General features: G+C 44.2%; 1 protein-coding gene across 1 annotated transcript in view; it reads right to left on the bottom strand.

The window, feature by feature from the left end:
• LOC112575081 (pappalysin-1-like) overlaps positions 1–16,832 on the bottom strand; it is a 56,861-nt gene extending 40,029 nt beyond the window's left edge. Inside the window, exon 1 of the mRNA XM_025256640.1 lies at positions 12,255–16,832. The gene's annotated coding sequence lies outside the window, so the exon portion shown is untranslated. The remainder of the gene's footprint in view (positions 1–12,254) is intronic.
• Positions 16,833–17,142: the final 310 nt, after the last annotated feature.

The following is a 17,142-nucleotide window of genomic DNA, read 5'->3' as shown; positions in this document are numbered from 1 at the left end:
CAAACATATGAAAAAGCGAAAAAAAAGGACAACAGGAGAAGAAAAGAGAAAGCTTGGAGAGAGAGAGAGAAAGAAAGAAAAAATACAGTAAGTGATGTAAAGTATAGAGAAATGGCTGGTCACACCCGAGTTGTCGAGTGGTCATGCCACCACCACTACTAACGCCTGTTGTCGGCGCTCCCCTACCTTGGGCTACCCGCGTACCCGGCACCACGATAGTCCGCCTCAGTAACACCCTTATCATAATACCCTGTTTCATTCTGCGTTCTCATCGTATCGCCTGAACTTACCTGCACCCCGTCCGCCGCCCCCTAAACAAGGCGGGCAACTCGAGACGGCTCTGGGAGGAGCGCAGGGTAGAGCAGCAATGATCAGGAGGTGGGGCACACGGTCTGGGGAAGAATAACAGCTACCTTGTTGGAAGGAGGGGAGGGAAGGGGAGAGAGGAACCACACACACAATCTCACGCATACACACACGAGCACACACACACACACTTCTATGAATGCCCGAGGCCCAGCTCCTTAGTCCCGGGTAACAATGTGTGTAGTAGGCGTTTCTTTTCGGCGCGAGAGTTCTCGCTAGGGGGCGCTCTCACTAGCAACGCTTTCGCAACATTCAGTAGCAGCATCAGCAGCAACAGATCTCACAGAACCAGAATGTCTGTATGTTTGTATGTCTGTACGATCATTTAGACATATACAATGAAGAGAGACGAGAGTCCAAAAACAAATTTTCTTGAAATAATGAAGGTCGCAAAGATAGAGACGAACCAAGACCTTTGCACTCAGTTCCAGCTGGTTATTCCACCGCCATCAGTTCAAACCTAATGTTGAGCAGAAGGTGACATAAAGAGGGTACTTGCTCTTCCTACAAAATGTGGCGAAAGTCGGGGTGGGCGAGATGCTACCCATGAAACAAGAAAAATTAAGACTCAACAAAGTAAGGAAGGCCGGCAGGGAAGGGAAGAAGAAATATTCTGCTTTATCAAGCAGATATCGTGAAGGAAAAAGTTTGTCAACGACAGTCCAGCAATTTGTGTTGGTCGTTAAACATTTTTTTTTTCTGTGTTTGTAATAGAGACGAAGTTTGGTTTGGACACCTGTACGCCCTGTAGTAAGCATGCAAGGCTTCTAACCTCTGGGCATCAAACCCCAAGGCAGCTGCCTTGTTACATTTTGTTACCTGACTCCTTCATATCAACCAATAGAGATGTTACCTTAATCCATGTTACCTTAAGGACCTGGTCCCTCATTCTCAGATGCTTCTGGAATTTTTGTACAAGGCACTCAAGTGTTCAGTCAGTCAGAAAATATTGTGATACGTACCTTTGTCATTACCTAATGCGATGACTGGTGAAGAAGGGGAGAAAAAGAGATTGAAAGGGAATAGAGAGAGGGAGAGGGGAAGAGAAAATAAAGATAAGAAAAGAGTTTAACAAGCAGAGGGTATTGCCAAACAACAGTCTTTGGCCTCATAAAAGCCATTTTCAAGTGTACACGAGTTTTGAAAACTCGTAAAGAAAACTGCCTTGCCTCATAACATTACAAAAATAATGTATACATATTTCTTGCAACAGCCAGCCATAAGCAACGCCTCAAACTGTGTAAAGTAGTTGTGGGGTGGGTTTGAGGGAGGGTAATAGGGTCCAACACAATTTGCACTTCCACTTTGCCGAGTTTTGCGACCTTTCCCTTTCTTTGGTCATCAGATGTGACCTCAGTGCAGCTCAGTCTCGACTTTAAACACCGAGGACAGCTGAGAGTCGTTCATACCTGGTGTGAACATTTTGGGTCATTGAGTACAGCTGTCGTTCATACAAACACTAAGTACAGTTCACTATCGTTGATACCCAGAGTTTGGTACAGCTATCTTTCCTACCCAGTGTGAGCACCAGACTATTTTCTATCCAATCAGAACACCCGGTAAAGTTTACTGTCGTTCATACCCGGCGTTAGCACCCACTACAGCTCAATAATGTTCATTTCTAGTTCGTACAGCTATGGATCATACCCACTGTGAGCATGCAGTAGAGCTATATTTTACCTTCAGTGAGCATCCAGTAAAGCTTGCTGTCGTCCATACCCAGTGTGAACACAGAGTACAGGAAAGAGTCGTTCATAATTCTCGGTACTGCTATCGTTCAAATCACTGTGAACACACAGTACAGAAGACTATTCTTCACATACAGTGTGAACATCGAGTACAGCTCACTGTCGTTCACACATTCATGAAAACCTGTTGTTTTTTTTTTTTTAGCGTTCATTTCCTTTATTGTTTGCGATATCTGTGACCACTTGCAGATTGGTGTGGATTTGTTTGAAGCTTTGAATTAAGTTATAAAAAACATTTTTAAGAACAAAAAGTCAAAAATAATAATAAACACACCCCCACCCCCCCACCCCCACACACAGGCGCACGCGCGTTCATCGTGCGCATAATGCATCCCTCAACCACCCACAAAGGTATTACGTCACTGCTGCTAAGCGTGAAAGACTAAGACGTCACAAACGGCTGCTGCGATCCGTGGAAGTAGCTCAGTTCCTCCCCACCCCGACCCTCCCCACCCAACCACCCCGCCACATCTTCCCGCCAGCCATCCCTCTCAGGTTCAGCTTAAACACATCTTCTCTTTTGTGTCCTTCTTTGCCTCTCATCTTCTAGCAAGTGTGCGTGCGTGCGTGCGTGCGCACGTGCGTGTGTGGAGGGGGTAATGGGAGGGAGGAGTGCGGGTGGATCCGAGCCAGCAAGTCACGGAAACACCGAGAGACACTCTTGTGACGTCAGCACCAGCAGACGTCTTTGCTCGCCATTCACAACTCCACGCCGACCGACTTTAGAAATAGCGCCCTCGGTAGCGGCAGTGGCAATCCCTGGTAGATAGGGGGCAGCTAATTGGGAGGGATTTTTTTTTCTTTCCTTCAGAAAAGAAGTGTTCTTCCAGGGGCAGGGAACTGCATTAAACAGAACTGACTATAGTGACTATAGCTAGTTCAAGACCTGTATGGAGGAGAGAAAGAGAAATACAGCTGGTAAGAAAGAAAAAAGAAGAAAATAGTGTCTGAAAGAGAACTGTGTGAGAGAGAGAGAAAGAGAGAACAACAGCACAGAGAAGAAATGAGGATATATGTATGTTTGCTTCCATCCATGAATGCAGACGTATCTCGATATATTTAAAGATCTGAAAACAGGCTCCAACATCCTTGAGACAGGTGCGGCTAGAGAGCACCCACCGGATTAAACGCACAGGTAGGTGAGGCCACACTGTTAACACGGTGCATGGATAAACGGAAGGCGACGATACACAAAATTCACACACACACACACACAATTTTTACTCATCCGACTATGATAAGATGCCCGGCTTCCTCGAAAACTCCGCAGGTTCGTGCCTTGCCTCTTGTTTGGCAAGCTGTTTATCGCTCTCTGATCACACTCTCGGGTTTCTTTAAATGCAGTCAGTAATGAAATACATCAACAACAAAAATTTTCTTTTTTTTTTGCGCAATTCATCTTGTTGCAGTGGAGATCATTTGTGAAAATATACAAAGTCCAAACAATGAGATGAATTTATGAGAAGATAGAGTTCATCAGAAGACACTTTGCTATAAGGGGGTGATTGATACCTCACTTTGGTTCGTTTTATGCTTACTATCAAGACTACACTGCACCCCTTCAATACCCTTTTTAAAACATTCTGACTATGATGAGGTGCAACGATAAGATACATTTTTATAGTTCTCGCTCAAGGCCGCGCTGCCGTCAACTACATTTTAAGACCTTTATCTCTGTGCTCTCCCCCTTTTTCTCCAGTTGTTGGCCCCTTAGTAACTTTAGCCGTATAAACGACCTCTGACCCAGCGCTGCGATCTAACCAATAGGACGTACAGCATTCGTTCCATTCTCGCCATCTTTTGTCTCAAAAGTAGCGCAGCATCTTGTTGTCATAAATTTTGATATAGTCTCCACAACTCCACAGTCACGTGTCATCGTGTTTGTCCCATCATTGATTTTGGGACCTTGGTATCAAGTGACATAACTTTCATTGGAACGTCGTTGTCGTCGGTCGTCGTCCGAGGAGGATGAAGTCATCAAATTGATCTTAAATAAATGTAACGACATCATGGTGAGCTATATCATAAGTGTAGCTCTACATTGTTCAAAATACCATAAGTGTAATGTAGTGTTAGCTTGCTCACCTGGCCATCAGTGTAATGTGATGCTAGCTTGGCTATTTAACCACAATGACATCGCTGCCCTCGCTCTCCCTGCTGTTAGCGCAACAACTTAAAGATTGCGGTTTACAAGAGTCATTCTTTCTTGATGCCAAAGGGACACTGAGACTAAATGAAAACAACAATACAAAACAATCTCTTACTTTCTCCTCGTTTCTATCAGAAGACTAACTACCCTGCTCACCCTGCCCTCGGCATAACGCATCGACGCTCAGATTGTCGGAACCGTTTTACAGTTTCTGTTAGCTGTATCTTTTGTGTCAGTTCTCAAAGAGCATATTATGTAGTTTCGTTGACTGACATGTTTGTAGGTTATCTCCGATGTGGAGGTTCCGCAACCTTGTCGAAAGCTTGCTCGTCTTCAACAGTTCCCAAACATCTGTGGCCAGCAAGCTGTGCCGCCTTCACCTTTATCATCCTCCGCGAACTCCATTACACGGGCGTTTCACATTTTGTTCTCTCGATAAGGTGTGGGGAGTTCAACGGTTACAAGCTTGAACTTAGGCGGATTCTGTATCATAGTGGGTATTGTACGCTTGCTTTTGGTGGTGGGTGTGCTGGGAAGTATGGACTTTTGTTTTTGCTCACATTCTTTGTTATTGCGTTATAATTGTTGCTACGATTTTTTGAGCATTTGTTGATGGAAACACAAATACTTTGTTAACGCAGATGCTCAACCAACAAAAACCAAAGCCAGCCTCACATGCTACAAGAAAAAGAAAGCGAAAGCGAAAACAAAACAACAAAGAAAATGTAACAAATTTACACATACACATCACACATGAATGCTTTCATACAAATACACATATATCTACACGCTCATTAAATCGAAATATACCTTTGTGTTTTGATCAAAGACATTTGGATGAACACGCTGAACGAATGAGCGGACGAAAGAACGACTGATTTACTGAAAGAATAAGGTGTTTAGAAGGACGAACGCTAGAGGCGAGACGCTGTAGGTGTCTAGAGCTCAGACGTTGCCAGTGGTTGCACCCGGATTTCCAGATAACTCTTTCTCTCTCTCGCTTCCCTCCCTTCCTCTTACCCCCTTCCGTTCCCACTCCCCCAAACAGTTGTCTCGGGCTGATCGTGGGGGAGGCAAGCCACAGGTGGGCAGACAGACAGACTTAGCAGCAGACGATGCCGTTGCTTTGCGCGCGCGTCTCGTCAGACGACTTTCTCATCTTCCGCATTTACGTACCCGAACTCTTCCCCCGCCACGCACCCTCCGCCTCTCTCCATCTCGCCATCCACCCACCCCTACTCCCCCTCACCTCCTTCTTTTCTTCGTACCATCGTCCTCACCCGACGCTTGGCAGGATTAACTTTGTGGGTCTCACCTGCCTTGTTATACGCTCTCTCTCTCTCACCTGGCTTAATCCTTTGTACTGTTATTTACTCGTTGCGACCGGTAGACCTTCGATGCGTCTACTTATCTGCACACCTTGACAATGCTTACTTTTATTTCCTCGTTTCTCTCAGCCTCTTCCACCCTCCTCTCTCTTAAGACCCTCCAAAACCTTTCAAACAGCAAAAACAAAATCAAAACAACAAAGACAAAAACAAAAAAATTAAAAAACCCACAAAACAACAAAACAACGACAACAGCAAAAGCGTAACAACAACAACAACAACAACAACAACAACAACAACAACAACAACAACAACATTCCCCACCACTCTACTATCTCCGTCACCTACACTGATCAAGCAAAAGAAACCTGCGCCCAGGTGATCTTTAGTTGCAGCACTGTCAAATTTCGGGACAAAAACTTTTTCATTTGTAGCCTTACAGGCATATCGGCAATAGGCTAACACAGTGAGTCGTTTCAAGCTTTGTAAAACAAACAAAATGGGTATCCGGCTATTAGAGTTCGAACAAGGTCATAGGTCAATCCTACATCCTCGCAAAAGGACGAGGCTCGTGATCTTGTACTGTCCTTGTAGGTCGATCCGTAATCAAGTCGATTTCATTTTACTTCCGAGACGCTTAAAAACAAGCATCTATCTGGCAAAGACGAGGGTATATATACAGGAGCGGATAACAATGTTGACCTCAACCTCGTCTTAACAAGACTAATTTTCAAGCTGATGGTGAAGTGTCACACCCCAACGCGCATGACGACAAGAAAACCGAGCGTTGCTGAGCTTTCTTACCAGGCGCGAGTGGGAGGGCAATTCTCTGCTTTTAACTTCATCGTCTGCGATGTGGATACTGTCTCGGATGTTATCAAAGAGGTGATCTTGATGTTCTTGGGCGTCCAAAGGCAACAAAAAACAAAACAAAAGAACAGTAGACCACAAAGGAAGTTTTGGCACTTAGATCGCCGACGGGTCTTTAAGAGTGAGAAGCTGAGGAACCCGGAAGCAGCTGCTGTGTACAGGAAGGTCCACCACGAGATACGGAAAGACATGAAGGGAGTCAGGGCAACCTGAATCGAAGACAGATGCCGTGAGATCTATAAGGGGATGAACTTGGACAACAACCCTTTAGCCCTACCGTTTCTTTGAGATCCCTATCAACGATGGTTATCAGAAGACAGCAGGGGTCGCCTGCTCTTGGATGAAAAGGCTGTTCTTTATCGATGGGGCACTTCACCATTTTCTGTTGACGCAAGACTCGAACATCTTTCAAGATAACCAAGAGACAGCTGGAGGCCAAGAGAACCGACAAGTCCTACGGGATGAAGTCGGACAGGCCATTTGAACCCAGGATGGACAACGTGCCAGCTGGGTTGATTAAATGTGGCCGAGAGGAGAATGGAATAGAAGACTATGACCACGCTGTGCTAGAAAATTGCTAGAAAACACTGTTGGATCTAGTACATGGAGATGCGAATCAAGCTGGGGGAGGTGCAGTCCTTCAACAAAATATCTGGGCGCGGACATCTCGAAGGACAGTGGCTGCAAGGCAGATGCTGTTCTCGGGATCACGGCAGCACGAGCGCCAGGCGAGGCTTAACAAGATTTGAGACATCGTACGTTTCAGCTTCCGCACAAAATCAAGCTTACATTGTCCTGCTTACAGAATTGGAGCAACGATCCAGGCGTTGATATGAAGTGCTTCTGTAGACTACAGGGAGCAGAAAAAGTTGCACAGCTTCGACAGCAGAGTAGGTTCCCCGGAGCCTCTGCTTGCTACCATCAGCGGTCTGGTCTGGTCATGTCTTCCGACATGATACCTTGCCAGAAACGGTCCTCCAAGGAAACGTTGAGGGCAGTCCATGCCGTGGCAAGCAAAAGAAAAAGTTGGGTGACTACCTTGAATAGTGGACCGGCTGTCCATTGGGCGCAAGTCCGACATGACGGCGTGAGTTCACCTCTGCTGCGTCGCATCGTGTCTTCCTTATGAGTGGTCACCAAAAACTCTAACGACTCTATCGGCCTTAGTGTATCAAGACATGTCTCAAATTTCTTCCTATTTTAAAAATATTTTTGGTCGATGTAACACAGGTAAGCTAGTAAGGTAAATCTAAACCAGACCCTAAACTAGTGTAGTGGCAATTCTATGCGTGCCCCCTTCTAGAAAGAAACCCTAGACAAAATGACTGTCGTCTGCCGACAACCAAAAAGGTCCGCTGGCGAGGTGTTGTTGGGACCCTATGCCCCTCGAGGACTAAACTGTCGACAGCTAACCTGGAAGATTAGTGAAAAGGAAGTAGTGACAATCTACTCTCATGTACTTCAAAAACACAATACCTTTAGAACCTTTGTGGCCAGAACCCAGATTTCTCTCTTTTTCTCTCGGCATACTCTGTAATCACAAAGGTTTCGTGAAATAATAGCGAAAGACTCAATTTCATAACGAAGAAAGTTGGTGGAACAATAACAAAAGTAATACCGACTCAATAAACTAAGCTGTTGGGTTGAGGTGCTAGTGAAAGTTGTTCTCGAACAATCACGGCAGATTGAATTATTCGAGAAGTTCACGAGTTGACTTGCGTTGAACTTTATCCATGCTGACACGTCCTTCAATCTTGACCGTTGGCAAGTGTCCAGAGTACTTTTGTGGTTTTTTTTACATGACCAGGGTTAGTTCAAGTATTTCTCAAACTCTGAGTGAACTCTCCTACCCCCCTCATTATATTCTATATGTATTATTGTTAAAACACTGAGCGGGTCAAACTCTTGACATCACAAAAGTACAATGATGACCTTACTACAAGGAATAGAAGATATAGAATTGTGTTCATTAGCGTGCTTCTCTGGTCTATACCCTAACCCCGAACTTAGCCTTAATCCTAATACTAAATAAGTAATACTTCCAAGTGTCAAGTGATTTACTGGATAGCCTCCTGTGACTTCCCCCCATTTGTCAAGCTCACTGACGGTAAAGCTACATTTAAATTGTGCTTACTCCCATAGCATGGTAACAGTAGAGCCAGTGGATTTATAAATGGTTCATCGTGTCTAGAAATACGGAAAGCCTAGCCCAAATTTTTCCTCCTGCCACACTTACCTCCGTGGATAAACCAGGTGGATAATTTTCCTCGTAAGCCTCGAATCTGCGACGTTTTGCTCCTCGCTAATCCCACGCCACGAGACCATCCCACCGCCTGCTTCCAATAGTCTTCTAAAACTCATTGTGTGTCCTAAATAGTGAGCAAAATATAGACACAGGTCTAGTATAAAAAAAAGTGGGATGGGGTGGGGTGGGATAAGAAAAACCTCTACAGAACAGAACAAAGCAAATCTGTTTGTACAAGAGCAAAACTCAAGCTAGTTCCACTTCAAGAAAACGCAAACCGACAAGATTTACGACTGCAAACTTGAAGGAGACTGATTTTTTTTAAAAAAGAAGTTGTGTCTAGACGAGTCTATGTCATCCACGTTGTATTAAGTCGTCTTGAGAAACAGGTTATTAGTTCTGGAGGCAGAAAATTTAATACAAATGCAGAAATTACGCAAAATAATGAATAAAACATCCACCCTCTGGCAGCGGGTCTGTCTGAAAATGACCAACTGACCATGACAGGGAGACTGAGCGAGGGTCAAGGCCCAATGATGACGCAGCCGCTCGTAGCTGCACTGGTCAAACAGTGACGTCAGGAATCAATAACAACAACCTTGACCTTTCAGCAAGTACGACTGTCTTGTCGACAGACGGGCACAGGACGAGGGGAGGATGCGGCAAGGGGGTTGGGAGGCTATAGAGAAAACAAGGGAGGTGAGTGTATGAGAGAGAGAGAGTGAGGCGGGTATGGGGTGGGACTGGGTGGGAAGGGGAAGATCAATTTGAAATCGAACTTTCCGTTTTGAGTTTTACAACCGAACCTGGAGTATCTGAGGGTGGGAAGATAGGCTTTAACTGATTTCGCACAAGCATACTCCATTGAATATCACATGATTTGCACTGACAACTCTCTAAACCTGATGGCATGCTTCTTAAAAAAAACTTCTCGTTCTTTTGTGATCGTCTTGACTATCATGGTGTTGTACAGCGCAATGTGTTTGTTGGTTGCATATTAGGCTGTAATAATTATTATTATTATTGCTCCCTGTTATCAATGTTCATCAAAACGCTACACAGCTCATTTTTTTTTAAAAAAAAAGGATCACCCACATTTACTGCTAACTTTTTGTTAAAGAAAGAAGCAAAAGCTTCATTAAATTAATAATTGATTAAAATTATAGTTAAAATGAAATTTATCACAATTTATAGATAATAATTAAATTAATAAATGATGCAATACTTGACGGAAAATTTCTCCGACGCAAAATATGGAGTCGCGAAGAAGCGAGAGAAGAAAGAAGAATAAGACGACGATGATAAAAGATGATGGAGATAATTAGAAAGACGATGGAGAAGATCAGTGGCGGCTGCTTGGTGTAGCCGCTTAAGAGGACGAATAAGACGGTAATGATGTAATGATGATCAGCAGTTGTTACAAAAAAAAAGAGACATAGGATCTCATTAAGGAAGAAGATGATGATGACGACGATGATGATGATACACTTCAAGAAGCCGCTAGCTGGAACCATGGTGGACGCTTAAAGCAACCCCTCCTCTCGGGTTATCAGTTTAGAATGTTCCAACCCCATGGGGACCGTTCAAGATGAAGCTTGAGGCTTTGGCGGGTGAGAGGCAAAGAAAAGGAGGGAAAAGTATGAGAGAGAAGGAACGAGCGAGGAGAAGACGATGGGGGGGGGGGGGGGCAAAAAAAAAATCGATGCAAGATCTCCTTCCACTCCTATATCGTTCAAAGCTTGGGAATCGACCTGCCACTCTCCTCTCTCTCTCCCCCGCCAACACCCCCGAATCACCCCCCTCCGTCTCAGCACCGCCAGCCCGGGGCTCGCTGGCTTCTCCTTACATACATGTGGCTGCGAATATTTATGTCCCCTTGCTGTATGACTCACTCCGACTAAATATTGCCAAAAGGTCACAGTTGTAACCCGCGTCTTGGACCTGCCCCGTGGCTAAGAAAGCTAGCTGTTTGAACAATAAAAAGAAAATAGAGTGGGACGGACAGGGTAGGAGAAGCCAGGCCTGGGAGCCTAGGTAGAGGGTGAGAGGTGGTGAGCTTAAACAAAGGTAGAGTTACAAATCTTTCTCAGAGAAGGTTTATTTTAAGATCAAAGTGCAAACGTAACAAACAAACAAAACAGTTTTTTTCCACCATTTTTAACCGAAACAGGATGGGCTAGACCTCGATCAGATCAAATGTGCATCAGCTGGAACCGGAAGAAGGGGGGGAGGGGATGATGTCATGGTCAGCGACCTGGATGGTATCAGCCCTGTCTGGTAAGCTGTGACTGACTCCAGACAGTCAATAAGCCTGTCCCCTAGGCCATGGGGAGACAGTCTTCACAAGCTCTGCTTGAAAAACAGCGAGTTTTTGAAGTTGAATAGTACAACGGAAATTTGACAAATATCGGCGACTTATTATGAGCTTCATTGATGGAAAAGTTGTGCTAGCTTACGAATGGTTTACCCAGAACATACATCAGAAGGATTGAAATGATATTAAGTACACAAGGAGCAATATGCAATAATATTATCAAATGCAAGTTTTTAAAAATAATTTTGTGTAAGAGATGTTTAATGGGATGCAAACAAGCTTTAACCCCGCAAGACCATTAAGGTGTTAGTGCTTCCAAAGAAAAAAATCCACAAGACACCAAGTACATTCAGTAAACCGTTTGTCATATGAAGTCTATAACAAGGAAAAACTCGACAAAAATAGTGTTGAGAGTAGACATGATAATGCTGCCAATGATAAAAGAATAAGAGGAGCGATGATATGATGAAAACGAGGAGAATGATGATCGTGATCAAGAGACGAAGAAAAATAACAAGAAGAAGAACTAGACGAAAGGAATATTAAAGAAAACAACTAAATGTTGACTGGGATCATCCGTTTGACACGAGAACACACAATAATATGATTACGATCGTGCTGGCACACACTCGTAAAAACGAAAGCCGAGGCAAGAAGAAAAAGAAATATGTATTAAAGGGCAATGGGTGCAAAAGCTGCAACCACAAGGAAATTTTGATTAACAACTGATTAACTTCACAGGCCTACTCCAGAGTCATTGTCATTTACACTACACAGTTGCCCCTTTACAATCACACATCTCCTTTCACTTCTATATCTTTCCAATCAGTTTTTGTTGCTTTTTTTGGTCTCCTTTTTTCCTCATATTTTCTTACCTGTTCACTCACATGGAATGTAGCGTTAGCTTTCTCAAACATGCACGCACACGCACACACTAGCAAAGACAGTGCAAGCACGAGAAAGACAGAAATATAGCCATGAAATATAAAAAGCATAAAAAGACTAAGTATGGCTTCTATATGCGCAAAATACTAAACCTTAGGATACAAAGTATGAGGTTGAGGGGAAATAATGGATCCATACACAGACGCACACGCAATCTAACACTCAGAGGCAGACACACACTAATAAGCACAGTACAGACGTGAGTACATACACACAAACACGCGCGCACATTAACATTCACGCACGCACAGACACTATCGCAACAAATGCATTCATGAAAGCATCTTACCTGAGAAAAGTGACATCAAAAGTCACACCTTGCGATGACCGCTCAGAAGAGGTGCCTCCCTCTTTTTAACCCATCAGCACGTAAAGACAGAGGAAGTCCAGAAAAACTGGGCGAACAGTTACTTTTCTTTTTCTTTTTTTACTTTTTTTTTTTAAAGCAGCGCCCCCTGCACGTGCGGACAACCGTGCAACCAACGTTCGTGTCGCGCGCTCTTTCTTCGTTCCCACCCCCTTTCCGTCTGTCTGGTCCGCCGACCGGTCGCGTTTGTCGTACTTGAAGACGACGACGCCGCTCCTCCCGCTGGCTGGCCACGCGTCACGTCATCGGACCGGACAGGGACGACAACCCGCCCCCAAGGGCCGACCACCAGCAGACAGGGCGAGCTGGACGATGTAGCCTTAGAAGAGAAGGTCTGACTTCTTGAAGGGGGAGACAAGCCAATGGGCAGATACATTTCGCACTGCAAAACATGATTCAGAGAAATCCATTGATCAGCTGGAGTTGTCTCTCGCAACGCAGGACTTTTTTTTACATTTTTATTTTGTTGCTTCTATTTGAACGAGGCGTTCAATTATTTGGAAGAAAAACTTTGGCAGGGTCACGACCTCTGTGACGTCAAGTCTGATTTTAACTACTGGAGTCTACATCGTTAGAGAGAGAGAGCACACACACACACACACACGCACAGACACACGCGCGCACGCACGCAAACACGTTTCAAAAAGAATTCTTCTCCCTTCTACGATTTAAGCCAGATAAAAACGTAAGACATTGTTTTTACTGCAAAATATTGGCAGTTCCACCATCTATACCAGGAACACTTCACATTCACAAGTGACTCTGTGATCGTTGAAGAGATTCACAAGTAGCTGGAGTTTGCCATTCGCTAATGGTGGAATTTCGAGAAAAGCTCGGGCTTCTGATCATGTTTAAGGTTTGACCTTTTACCTAGTGCTATATCTTGCCTCGGAATTAGCCTTTTTTTCAAAAACCGATCCAAATCATTAACCCATTTCTAATTCACTCCAACGTCTTCTCCAAGAGGAACATTGAGCCTCTGTCAGTGTGTGGAACTGAGGTCACCAGGTCACTGAGTTGTGCATGACATGTAAATGCATGTACACTAATTATAGCGTTTGAAACCTTGTCTTGATTGAGTGATCCCTCCCAGCCTGAGTTTGATTAAGAAAGATTAACGATCATTGCTTATTCTACTTTCTTTCTTAAACCTGAAGAAGCACATTGTGAACTTCGTTTTTAACCGATGTCGCGAACTAGTTTCAGTATGCAACAGGATGGCCACAGTATGCCCTGGAGGCCTGTCGTCTGCTTGTCGATCGTTGCAGCTGACTTCCTGAGCTCTTCGTTGAAAAAGACGGAAAAAATATTTAAGCAGTAGCAGCAGTACCCGAAGACGCAGTAATATTTTTGCGCAAGCTGAAAATGGTGGTAAAATGGTTGCTTAGTATGCAGTGAGATAATCACCTACCTTCAAATATTGAAATACCGATAGGTATCGATAACAATTATTTCATAGACATACTTTAGAAAATTAAGCGAAGAATAAACAGAATGAGCAGAGCAATTAGGATCGGCAGTGAAGGTATCAATAAACGGCAAAGAAAGACTTCCACTGCTCCGTGAGTTTCCCAGAAAAAGACATTTCCCGACATGCAGTTTTTTTTACCAATTTTTTGTTGTCGTTTACACCCACATCTTCCACATTTATATAAGAGTGTGTTAGATAAGTTGACACACGGAAGCGTAAAATTGCGATTTATCACAAGGGGCTCGTCTTAACAATGCAACACGGAGAACTATTATCAGATTTCTGCGCACGCGTATGACGTCAGATCCGCTGATCGGATATTCAAAAGGGCTATCCGCGAGGGCGGGTTTGCTTGATTGAACCGTAGTGCTTTTTCCGCCTCTCTTGCATTTATCGGCGAAAAATAACGCAAAGGCCGACTTAAAGATGGCTCGTGTAACCGTTTTTAACTGATTTATTGGCGCTACTTTCTAACGGTCGCAGCTGACGGAAAGCGTCTTGCAGACAGACGGTACATTTTAGACAGCAGATAAAAGGTTAAGACGGCGGTCTTCATGCAGACAACTGTGAGAGCTCCTGATACGAGGCGATAACAGGTTAATATACTGTGTCAGAGAGAGATGGAAAAGAAAGTGTGGAAAAGAGGAGATAAAAATGTGGAAATAAAGAGAAAGCAAAAAAGAAATAATGTAACAAAAGTGGTCTGAAAACGCGAACCAGCTGAAGTCGGTGTGATGTTTGAAAAAAAAAAAGAAATTAATCTATTGAGAGTAGGAAAATAGGTAAATGGTTTCTTTTAAACAAAAAAAAACAACCCCAAAAAACAACAAAAAGCAAAAAAAAAAAAAAAAAAAAAAAAAAAAAAAAAAAAAAAACAAAACAAAAACAAACAAACAAACAAAAACAAAAAGAAAAAAAAAAGAAGAAAAAAGAGTTAAACTAATTGAACGGAGTGAACTGAACAACAACAGTAGAACCAGACTCTACTTTTTCATTTCCCTAAATGTTTGCAACATGAATAATGAAAAATGTTTTCTATATCTTATGTGTATTTATTATTTTTCACATTCACTTTCTATTATTTTATTTTGTTTCGTTCGTGCCATCCCTCTCTGACAGCGAGCAGACATGGCCTGGCTTTTCAAAAGAGACCGAGTGGACTTTGCTAGACTAGGACAAGGTATGCAAGTAGATAAGATGGTATTTTTCTCACACAGAGACGGCGGTCTGGACACGAACTGCCGGCAATCTTTTACCTGGGTAACATGTCCATCACCCAGTCTCGTCCTCTCGCGAGTTGGTCAGCGGAGGCCGTGTGAACTCTGGTCTTTGTCCTCGAGGTCATAGTTGATTGAGTTCTGTCGTTTTCCTGTTTTAGTCTTTCTTCTTACATCTTTGGATACAGATACCCATCTCATGAATCCGGGCATGGCAGCTTTGACCCAGCTTCACAACCAGTAGGAACCTGGTCGGTTTTGAGAGGGCAAACCCCATGCTATCTTTTTTTTAAGAGGGTGGCTGCCCCTCCCCTCCCTGGTTCCTATACCACTGATAACAAGAGGACAGGACAGCCACGTTTGACTGACCAGGGGGCGCTGTCGGGCAGTGGAAAGGGTCAGTGTCCGCTGGGATAGGAGGAACCATGATCACGCAGGTCACGTGACAAGCTGCACGCTCTGCGAAGTCTCACCGGCAGCGCAGGTGCATTGACCTCCCAAAGAGCGATTGTGTGTTGCTGCGGTAAAGTGTTCCTTGGTGGAGGACAGAGGATTAAGGAGGAAGAAGACGAAGGAGGAGACCTGCACACAAGACGTGAAAATCCCGCGAGATGCGACAAAGGGAGAAGAAGGGGTGGGAAGCGAGACACCCGGCAAAGAAGAAAGAGAAGAATGGGTATAACTGCTGTGACCCCGGGTAACCCTCCCGGCACAGAAGCACGAAAGCCAAGGGGTGCTGCGGCTGTCTCAAACCTGATATCCGTCGAGAGCGCTTATATCAGTGACTCTTTCCCTCCAGCTCCGTCCCGCTGTCTTTCAACTCGGACGTGTTCAATCCTTCCTTCCCCCATCCTGTATTTAATACTGTTAACTACCCGGGGTAGCCGGCTTCGGCCGGATTGATTTCTGCCGCTATAACTCTTCCAGCTGTCATTGCTAACTTACTATCTATCGCTTCATTTCAGTCAAGCTTCTTCATGCGTGACGTGTAGAGAAACAGTGAAACACTTATACTGTTCATGTCTCTTCCCTAACTTGACAGGTTGACAGCTCATACACAGTTCCTCTCTTTCTCTCACTCCACACACACAAACTGCTTTAAGAAAAAGATCTGTTTTCATGCCTCTAATTATCACTCTGACCACCCTGGCTATTTTCCTCACTCCCCGCTCCTACTCAGTGACGCAGGAACCGAGGGAGGGGACAAGTGGGACAACCGCCCCCTCAAAAAAAAACAACAAACAACAACAAAAAACAAACAAACAAAACAACAACAACAACCCCCCCCCCCCCCCAAGAATGTGAATGTTGGTCTGTCAGCATGAAGTCTGCCCCCAAAAGCAGACATCTTCCTACACCACTGCTACTAAGCCATCAAGTTCATTCATCTGTCCTGCTGCTCCATCTTCAAGGACTCACTTTCCGGGTAGAAAAAAGGTGTCCCTCCTAGCTACGTCACTCTGGCCTCGTTTCCCTCGGACACCCACGTACTCTCATCATGCCCTCACGCCGTCGGTCTGGAGGCAGGCATCGGTCACTTCCGGTGGCTACCCGCCGTGACATGAGCCCAGCCAGCAAGCAAGACGACATCGCAGGCGTCTGACAGCTAACGGCGGGGTGCTGAGGACAGAATGCAAATGATGTTAACGCCTACAAGTGCTGACCACTCTTCAGAGCAGTTCGCCAGAGAAAAATACCGAAGTGATGCACTCAAGAAAGACACAGGAAAAGCAAATGAGCGAGAAAAGGAAGAACAAGAGAAACATTATTTACTTGCAAAACAGTTCTTTTTTTAGCCACACGGAATAACGATACCCCGATATAAAAATTACAGACTAAATTAAAAAAGTAGAAAGTTGTGTGAGAGCGATTTTTGCACACCAGTCAACTTGACTGTTTGGAAATCACGCAAATAAATCAACAAACAACCCTAAAATATTCAATAAAATTAACTGAAATATTAAATACGAAAACCAAAACAACAAATAAAAATAACTTAAATAACAAATAAAAGTTTAGGAAGACAGGTGAGAGAGAAAGATAAAATGATTTGATCGGGTGGGGATGGGGAGAGACGAGGACGGAGAGATAAAGCTGAGTGTTGTGTGTGTAAAGGTGGGGT

Source organism: Pomacea canaliculata, linkage group LG11 (genome assembly GCF_003073045.1).
Source record: "Pomacea canaliculata isolate SZHN2017 linkage group LG11, ASM307304v1, whole genome shotgun sequence".
Lineage (NCBI taxonomy): Eukaryota > Metazoa > Mollusca > Gastropoda > Architaenioglossa > Ampullariidae > Pomacea > Pomacea canaliculata.
Note: the sequence above shows the minus strand (reverse complement) of the source record. Positions and strands in the feature narration are given on the sequence as shown.